Source organism: Mirounga angustirostris, unplaced genomic scaffold, assembly GCF_029215605.1.
Source record: "Mirounga angustirostris isolate CCGP_5_RB_7025 unplaced genomic scaffold, mMirAng1.0.hap1 SCAF_1, whole genome shotgun sequence".
Lineage (NCBI taxonomy): Eukaryota > Metazoa > Chordata > Mammalia > Carnivora > Phocidae > Mirounga > Mirounga angustirostris.
Window position 1 is genome coordinate 187,065,397 of NW_026991709.1, and position 10,467 is coordinate 187,075,863.

A 10,467-nucleotide genomic window follows, 5' to 3' on the forward strand; every position below is an offset into this window, starting at 1 on the left:
TGGCCACATTGAGTTAGTAACAGCCACATATTTCCACTTGGTCCAATGAACTCCAAACTTCCTCCTGGGTTTGCCAAATTGGATGACCTTAAGCCTCAACAAGAAAGCAGGGCTCCACTTGGGAAGAGCCTGCTTGAGAATGAAGCTGATACCCAGAGGAAAACAGAACGGAGAGGGGGAAGCTAACAGACCTCTGATTCAATCACTTGAGTCCGTGAATTAAATCCTGCTGGAAGCCGGACCAAGCCCCTGGACTTGTCAGTTACTTGGGCTGATAAGGTCCTTCTATTCCTTGTGCCTCTTTGAGTTGGGTTTTTATTAAATTGAAACTAAAGACTTGAAACCTGGAACTGATTGCAAAAGATCAGTAAAATACCCACATTTTATTTTTTTAAAGATTTTATTTATTTATTTGACAGAGAGAGACACAGCGAGAGAGGGAACACAAGCAGGGGGAGTTGGAGAGGGAGAAGGAGGCTTCCCACGGAGCAGGGAGCCTGATGCGGGGCTTGATCCCAGGACCCTGGGATCATGACCTGAGCCGAACGCAGACGCTTAACTGACTGAGCCACCCAGGCGCCCCAAAATACCCACATTTTACAAAGAAAGAAGCAGGAGCTCTTAGAAGTAAGTGATTTAGCCAAGGTGATGTGATTGAGATAGTAAACAAAAGACTCAGATCTACTGTATCAATCATTTATTGTTATATAACAAATCGCTAGAAAACGTAGTAACTTGAAACAACAACCTTTTTTTTTTTTTTAAAGATTTTTTTTTTTTTTAATTCATGAGAGACAGAGCGAGAGGGAAAGGCAGAGGGAGAAACAGGCTCCCAAGGAGCAGGGAGCCTGATGCGGGGCTCGATCCCAGGACCCTGAGATCATGACCTGAGCCGAAGGCAGATGCCTAACCATCTGAGCCACCCAGGTGCCCCCCCCCCTTTTTTTTTTACACTCTTGATTTTGTAGGCCAGCAATTTGTGCTGGGCTAGGCAGTACTGCTAGTCATGTCTGAGGTCACTCAATGCAGCTTTAGCAGCAGCTGCCAGAGCCTCGACTGGAGCAGCCTGGTCCAAGATGGCCTCACTCATATGCCGGGCAATTAGTGCTGTTGGCTGGGGCACCTCAGTTCTCATCCATGGACAATTCCAGCAGCCAGTCTCAGACTTATTCACAAAACGGTCTCAGGCTAGTAGGAATGAGAGTGGAGGCTGTAAAGTGTCTTGAAATCTAGACCCACCAGTGGCATCACATCACTTCCGTTGCATTTTCTTGGTCAAAGCAAGTCTAAAAGCCCCAGTTCAGGGAGAGGGAGAAATAGACTCTAGTTCTTATGAGGAGAAGCAGCAAACTCTTATTGCAAATGGGGTATGAAAACAAGGGTGAGAGGAATGGTGCCTTTGCAAACTATCTACTGTTAAAACTAGATGATGCCTGTAGGTTGAATTGTGTCCCCCCGAAAATAGAAATGTTGACGTCCTAACCCTTAGTACTTAATTCTTAGTACCTCAGAATGACATGATTTGGAAACAGGGTCTCTACAGAGGTAAGTGAAATGAGGTCATTAGAGGGGGGCCCTAATCCAATAAATCGGTGTCCTTACCAAAAGGAGAAGTATGGACACAGACAAGTACAGAGGGAAGACAATGTGCAAACATATGGGAACTAGATGGCCATGTGACTGAAATGACACATTTATAAGCCAAAGAATGCCAAGGATTGATGGCACACACCAGAAGCTGGGAAGAAGCAAAGAAGATTCTCCCTACTTGTTTCAGGAGGAGCATGGCCTAGGCCCAACACTTTGATTTTGGACTTCTAGCATCCAGAACTGTGCAGCAATAAGTACCTGCTGTTTTAAGCTACCCGGTTTATAGTACTTTTTTAGAGAAGCTCTAGGACCCTGCACAGAGGCCATTAAACTTTTCCCCTTAGATGGTTTTCATGGATAGACAAACCACACTTGTGACTATGTTTTCAACCTCACAAGTGAATCCTTGCAAAACAGTAACAACAGAAACCTCGTCTAGTCATCCTGACTTCAAATTCAGGGGCAGCAAAATATGTTTATTTAGAAAAAATGTAAAAAAGAAAAACCTCAAAGACCTCTAATAATAATGATACTTGTCATTACCTAATGCCCTATATTCAGTGGCCTAAAGAGAATGAACAAGTAGTGGCACTATTTTAATACACTTTTTTAAAAGTAGGATTAAACAGCACCTGGGTGGCTCAGTTGGTTAAGCGTCTGCCTTTGGCTCGGGTCATGATCCCAGGATCCTGGGATTGAGCCCCATGTCGGGCTCCCTGCTAAGCGGGGAGTCTGCTTCTCCTTCTCCCTCTGCCCCTCCCCTTCACTTGTTCTCTCTCTCTCTCTCAAATAAATAAATAAAATCTTTTTTAAAAATAAAATTAGGGGGGCGCCTGGGTGGCTCAGTCGTTAAGCGTCTGCCTTCGGCTCAGGTCATGATCCCAGGGTCCTGGGATCGAGCCCCGCATCGGGCTCCCCGCTCGGCGGGAAGCCTGCTTCTCCCTCTCCCACTCCCCCTGCTTGTGTTCCCTCTCTCGCTGTGTCTCTCTCTGTCAAAATAAATAAAATCTTTAAAAAAAATTAAAATAAAATAAAATTAGGATTAAATACTATCAGCAAAAATGACTGATAAAGCTGCTTTGGTTACAAGTAAGAGAAGCACCAAATGAACCAATTGGAGCAAAGAAAGGAAGTTAATGATTCATATCACTGGTGGGAAGTTTAAGGCTTTGGAAGGAAGTTTAAGGCTCCAGTGATGTCTCCAAATTCCCTCTGGAGTTCTGATGGCTCTACTTTCCTTTCCTTTGACTTTCTTGTCTCGCTCTTGGTGATACCTGGCCTCAAAGAGAGATCTCTCCCAATGCCCATATAGACTCCCCAAAATGTATTTTGATTGCCCTTGCTTGGGCCCTATACCTCTGCCTGGACTAGGGTTATAGACGACAAACCTGATGGTAGAGGCAAGGCTTACTTTTGATTTTTAGCGCATTAGAAGAATAAGGAGTAGGAGAAGAATAGGCAGCAAAAAAGTAGCTATAATCTCATTTAAGCCTTGACAACAGTCTTCTAAAGTGGGAACTATTATTATTCCTATTTTAAAGAAGTAAAAACTAAGACATCAAAAGGTTGGGTAATTTGAAGTGACACTACCAAGGACTGCGAAGTAAGGCAGGGCTCAGTTGCTGGAGTACCCTCGGCTCAGAAAGTAAGCCTTGCAGCCTAGTTACCAGACCTAAAGGTTAAAGTCAAAGCCAAAATCATACTAACGTAATTCACAAACAACATAGGCCCAGCGTAATCAGAGATGGTGATAACAATTCATGAACAAGAATCTTCATCACAGTATTTCCAGCTAAAACTTGGAAAAAAGTAAATTTTCAACTATAGATCAATTAAATAATTATATAGCTAACTAGTGGAATATTATGCTCTATTTACAATGACGCTTTTGAAAGTGAATGTGTTCAAACCTAAAATAGTTTTCACAGACAGCATTTTCCACAATTGCAGAAAATAAGGAGACTTCAAATAAATAAGAAATATGTGAAACCAATGGATTTAAGTTTTCTGTTTAGGATTTTGTTAGTGAAGGAAGATCCCAAATTTTTCTGAAGGGGCTGTTTTTTTTCCACATATACAATGTCTCAGTAACCTAACCCCCTAAAAAAGTAAACAACAAAAAAGGAAGGAAGGAAAGAAGGAAGGAGGGAGGGAAGAAGGGAGGGAGGGAAAGAAAGAGAGAAAGAAAGAAAAGAAAAAGAAAGAGAAAATTCACATGCAAAATATTCCTTGATAATACTAAACACTGGTAAAAATGCAGTGAAGGGGGTACTTGTATGCTACCAGTAAAATACGATTTGGTGTAAAGGTCCTGAAAAAATATTAGTTAATATGTATCATGAACCTCAAAAATATTTATATCTTTTGGCCCCAGAAATTTAACTTTTAGTATTTTCTTAAAACAGAGATAGTAGGGGCGCCTGGCTGGCTCAGCTGGAAGAGCATGTGACTCTTGATCTGGGGTGGTGAGTTCGAGCCCTACATTGGGTGTAGAGATTACTAAAAAATAAATGAATAAACTTTTAAAAGAGAGATAATCAGTGTCAACTATACTTGAATTTTAAAAAAAAGAATAAATAAAATGCAATACCTAAATAAAAATAAATAATAAATAAAATAATAGAGACATATTCATGAAGGATTATGGGAAAGTATTGTCCATCATTAGGAAAAAAGGTTATTTAAAAAGAGAGAGACAGATAATCAGAAATGGAAATCTCTCAAAAATGTTTATAAAGGTGTTCTTACAATGATATTTATAACAGGAAATTATGCATAAAAACAATTGAAACACTTATCATTGATATAATAGACTATTGCATAGAAATTTAAATGATGTTTATGAGGACATGGGAAAAATGCTTACCTTGCTTGTAAGGTAAAAATGGGAAAACGAATACATAGTCTTAGCTTAACTTTATAAAAAATAAATATATAGGGACGCCTGGGTGGCTCAGTTGTTGGGCGTCTGCCTTTGGCTCAGGTCCCGGGGTCCTGGGATCGAGCCCTGCATCGGGCTCCCTGCTCAGCGGGAACTCTGCTTCTCCCTCTCCCACTCCCTCTGCTTGTGTTCCTGCTCTCACTCTCTCTCTCTCTGTTAAATAAATAAATAACCTTAAAAAAATAAATAAATATATAGAGACACCTGGGTGGCTCAGTTGGTTAAGTGTCTGCCTTTGGCTCAGGTCATTATCCCAGGGTCCTGGGATCTAAGCCTGCATCGGGATCTTTACTCAGAGGGGAGTCTGCTTCTCCCTCTGTCCCTATTGCCATGCTTGCTCTCTCTCTGTCCCTGAAATAAATAAATAAAATCTTAAAAAATAAGAAAAATAAAAAGTAAATATATATATATATATATATATATATATGTTATTGGAAGTAAATACACTAAAATATTTTAAATGATTATCCTAGGATGATAAAATTACCAGTGATTTTTATTTTCTTCTTTATATTTCTTATACATTTAAACTTTTCTACAATAAACTTATTTTAAAAAACAGAGACGGGGCGCCTGGGTGGCTCAGTCAGTTGAGCATACAACTCTTGGTTTTGGCTTAGGTCAGGATCTCAGGGTTGTGAGAGTAAGCTCCACATTGAGCTCCATGCTGGGCATGGAGCCTGCTTAAGATTCTCTCTCTCTCTCTCCCTCTCCTCTTCCCCTGCTCCCTCTCTTAAAACACCACCACCAACAACAACAACAAAACATTTATGGTGATATCAACATCATGGTGACATAAGATATCCCTTGTTTTTATCCCCCCATCCAACAACAAAACCTTGACATTCATCCACAAAAAAAGCATTTGAGGGAGCTAGAGGATCCAGCACCATTCACAAAGTGGCCCAGAAGGAGTTGCCCACCCATGCATCAGGCAATAGGCAGACAGACCTCAGTCTCAGCTGTGCACCCTGCAGTGACCTGCAAACTAGCTCCAGCCCCTCTTGGCCACAGTCTGAGAGCCCATGAAAAACATTGTCTTAAACAATCACTTGTGGACCAGAGGGTCTTTGTGGAAATTCAGATTTCCAGAGGAGAAGTTCCAGTACACTATCACTGGGGGTGGGGAATGAGTTTGAACACATCAAAATGGGTATTTAGTAAAGACCAGAGGAGGTGACTGCTACTTTAAAATGCAAACACAGCAATGCAAAACTTTAAGGAATATGAAAAATCAAGGTAACATGAGGATCACAATAATTTTCCAGTAATCAAACCCACAAACATGAAGAATAGTAGGAGACGTCAATACCCCACTTTTCACAATGAATAGATCACCTACACAAGAAATCAAGGAAATATTGGACTTGAACTATACTTTAGACAAAATGGGCCAGCAAAGATATACAGAATATTCCATTAAGCGGCAGAAGAATACATATTATTCTCAAGTGTGCCTTGATCATCCTCCATGATAGATCATATGATAGGTCACAAAACAAGTCTTAGCAAATTTAAGATTAAAATCATACCAAATACCTTTTATGACCACAATGGTACGAAACTAGAAATCAGTAATAGGAGGAAAGCTGGAAAATGCACAAATATATGGAAATTAAACAAAACACTTCTGAACAAGCAATGGGTCCAAGAAGAAAGAAAAAAGGAAATCTTAAAATATCTTGGGGGGAAAAAAAAAGGAAACATTAACACACCAAAACCTATAGGATGATGCAAAAACAAATACCAAGAGGGAAGTTTACAGTGATCGACTGTAAAAATGTGTTTTTTTAAAGAAATATCTCAAATAAACAATATAACTTTAAAACTCAAGGAATAAAAATAGATGAAATAAATAAATGAAATGGAAACCAGAAAAACAGTAGAAACAATCAATGAAAGAACTGTTTTGTTTTGTCTTGTTTCGAAGAGGTGAGCAAAATTGACAAACCTTTAGTTAGACTAAGAAAAAAAGAGGGTAGACTCGAATAAATAAAATCAGAATGAAAGAGACATACAACTGACACTACAGAGATACAAAGGATCATAAGAGGCCACTATAAACAGTAGTACAACAACAAATTGAATAACCTAGAAGAAATGGATAACTTCCTAGAAACAAACAACCCACCAAGACTGAATCATGAAGAAATAGAAAATATGAACAGACCAATAACAAGTAAGGAGATTCAATCAGTAATCAAAAACCTCCCAACAAAGAAAAGTCCAGGACCAGACAGTTTTCCTGGTGATTTCTATCAAGCATTTAAAGAAGCATTAACACCAATCATTCTCAAACACTTCTCAAAAAATGAAGAGGAGGGAACACTCCCAAACTTTACAAAGCTAGCATTACCCTGATACCAAAGTCAGATAAGGACACCACAAGAAAAGAAAACTACAGCCAATATCCCTGATGAATGTAAATTCAAAAACTCTCAATAAAATAATAACAAACACATAAAAAGGATTATACTGCATGATCAAATGAGGTTTATCTCTGGGATCCCAGGATAGTCAATATATACAAATCAATATGTGTGATACACCACATTAATAGCATGCAAGATAAAATCATATGATCATCTCCATAGATGCAGAAAAAGCATTGACAAAATATAACATCCCTTCATGTGAAAACACTCAACAAACTGGGCATAGAAAGAATAAACCTCAACATATAAAGGCCATGATAAAAGCTAACATCATATTCAACAGTGAAAGACTGAAAGCTTTTCTTCTAAGATCAGGAATAAGATAAGAGTTCACATTCTCACCATTCCCATTCAACATAGGATGTTGGGAAGTACTAGCTAGAACAATCATGAAAAAGAAATAAAAGAAAGACAAATACCATATGATTTCACTCATATGTGTCATTTAAGAAACAAACAAATGAGCAAAGGAAAAAGAGGAGAGAGAGACCAAGAAATAGACTCTTAACTGTAGAGAACATACCAGAGGGGAGGGGAGTAAGAGAGTGGGTGAAATAGGTGATGGGGATTAAGGCCTACAAAATGCTGACGAAAGAAATCAAAGTAAAGCTAAATATATGAGAGATATACCATGTCCATGGATTGGGACATTCATTACAGTTACAATGTCAATTTTCAATAAATCTATAGATTTAATGCATTTCTAGTCAAAATCCTAGGAGGACTTTTTCTAGATACAGACAAGCTGATTCTAAATATATGGAAAAGAAAAGCAAACCAAGCAATTATGAAAAAGAAGAATAAAGTTGGAAGCCTCATATATTACATGATTGTAAGACATACTATAAAGCTACATTAAGTCAATATGGTATTGGTGGAGGTATAGACACAAAACAATGAAATAGAAAAGAGAACTCAGAAATAGACCCACACAAATATGGCCAATTGATTTTTACAAAAGTGCAAAGACAATTTAATATGATAAGGATTTTTTTCAACAAATGGTACTGGAACAATTGGACATTCATCGCAAAAAAATAATCCTCAGCCTACACCTCATACCTTACCCCAAAATTAACCTAAAATGGATCATAAATCTAAATTTAAAACATAAAACAATTTAAAAATTTAGAAGTCAGGGCACCTGGGTGGCTCAGTTGTTGGGCATCTGCCTTCGGCTCAGGTCGTGATCCTGGGGTCCTGGGATCGGGCCCTGCATCGGACTCCTTGCTCATCCGGGAGCCTGCTTCTCCCTCTCCCACTCCCCCTGCTTGTGTTCCCTCTCTAGCTGTCTCTCTCTCTCTGTCAAATAAAAACAAAAACAAAAAAATCTTAATAAATAAATAAATAAATAAATATAAATTTAGAAGTCATAGGAGAAAATCTTTGTGATCCTGGGTTAGACAAAATGTTCAATGATATACCAAAAGCACAGTCCATAAAAGAAAAAAAATCAATAAATATGACTTCAGCAAAGTAAATACTTTTGCTCTACAAAAGACACTGTTAAGACACTGAAAAGACAAGCTACAGATTCAGAGAAAATATTTGCAAATCACATATCCAACAAATGACTTGTATCTAAAATATTTAAAGAACTCTCAAAATTCAACAATAAGAAAACAAGTAAAAATGGGCAAAAGATATAAAGAGACACTTCACCAAAGAGGATATATGGATGACAAACACATGAAAAGTTGTTAAACATCTTAATCTATTATGAAAATGAAAATTAAATCATAATAAGAAATCACTGCATACCTATTAGAATGGCTTTTTAAAAAAGTCTAACAATACCAAATGCTAGGTAGGACACAAGGCAAATAGAACTCTCATTCATTGCTGGTGGGGATATAAAATGGAAAATATTATAAAGTTTAACATATGCTTACCATAGGACCTAGCAGTTCCACTTCAGGTATTTACCCAAGTGAAATGCAAGTGATGTTTGCACAAAACCCTATGATTGAATGTTTACAGAGGCTATATTCATAATCACCAGAACCTGGAAACAACCCAAGTGTCCTCAATGGGAGAATGAATAAGGAAAATTGTGGGACATCTAAACAATAGAATACTACTCATCAATATAAAGGTATGAACTATTAATACATGCTACACCTCGGATGCATTTCAAAGGCGTTATCCCAGGTATAAGCAGCCAGTCTCAAACTTTACATTTGTATGTTTCCATTTATGTAACATTCTGGAAAACATAAAACCATAAGGGTAGAGAACAGATAGTAATTGCCAGGGGTGAGGAACGTAGAGAAGGTTTGACTATAAAGGGGCAGCATGAGGGAGAGTGTTTGAGGTGATGGAATTGTTTGTATCCTGATTGTGGTGGTAGTTATACATAATCATGTGTATGTGTTAAAACTCACAGAACTATGCACCAAAAAGTAAGTCAATTTTATTGTATGTAAATTTTATTTTATTTTTTTTAAGATTTTGCTTCTTTATTTGAGAGAGAGCAAGAGAACAGGACGAAGAGGGAGAGAGAATCTGAAACAGATTCCTCACTGAGCACAGAGCCTGATGTGGGGCTTGATCCCATGACTTTGAGATCATTACCTGAACCGAAACCAAGAGTCAGATGTTCAACCAACTGAACCACCCAGGCACACTTATTGTATGTAAATTTTATTATTTTTATTTTTTTAAAGATTTTATTTATTTATTTGAGAGAGAGAGCACATGAGAGGGGGGATGGTCAGAGGGAGAAGCAGACTCCTCGCCGAGCAGGGAGCCCGATGCGGGACTCGATCCAGGGACTCCAGGATCATGACCTGAGCCGAAGGCAGTCGCTTAACCAACTGAGCCACCCAGGCGCCCTGTATGTAAATTTTAAAAACAATGTTTTAAAATGCTGGTTCAGGTAACACTGACTTCAGGAATACCTGAATTCAGGGGCTTAAAAAATGCCAGCAAGTATTAGCCTCTCTCCAATTCTGTGTCTCTTTCTCCAGGCTAGATTTATTTCAAGCCTGGCCTTTACTTTGATAGGACTGACTCATTGCACCAACTTGGGTCACGTGTCTATCCTGGCATTGTGGATGCCAACCATCACAGCCAGAGAAATGGAATATGCTGACTGGCTGGCCTGGGTCATATGCCTACCCCACCTGGGGATCGGACTGATCCAATCCACAGGGACAGAATGTGGGAGATGTTGTTCCAAGAAAAATGAAGTTGCTGTTATTAGAATAAAAAGAATATATGCCAGACAGGCAGAAACAAAGGATGTCTCTGGCTTCCACCTGGTATTTCTTTAAGACTGAATTATATTATACTCTATTGACTATGAGATACTTTACCTCTAAACCATAAATTCTTTGCAAACAGACTGCCTTTTTTTTTTTTTTTTTTTTGTACTTTCCATCACCATTCACATTTTTCCCAAGTGTTTCTGAAGATCTGGAGAAACTGAAATTCTCGTATTTGGCTGGCAGAGGTATAAAAATGGTTAAACCACTTTGGAAAGCAGTTTGGCAGTTTCTT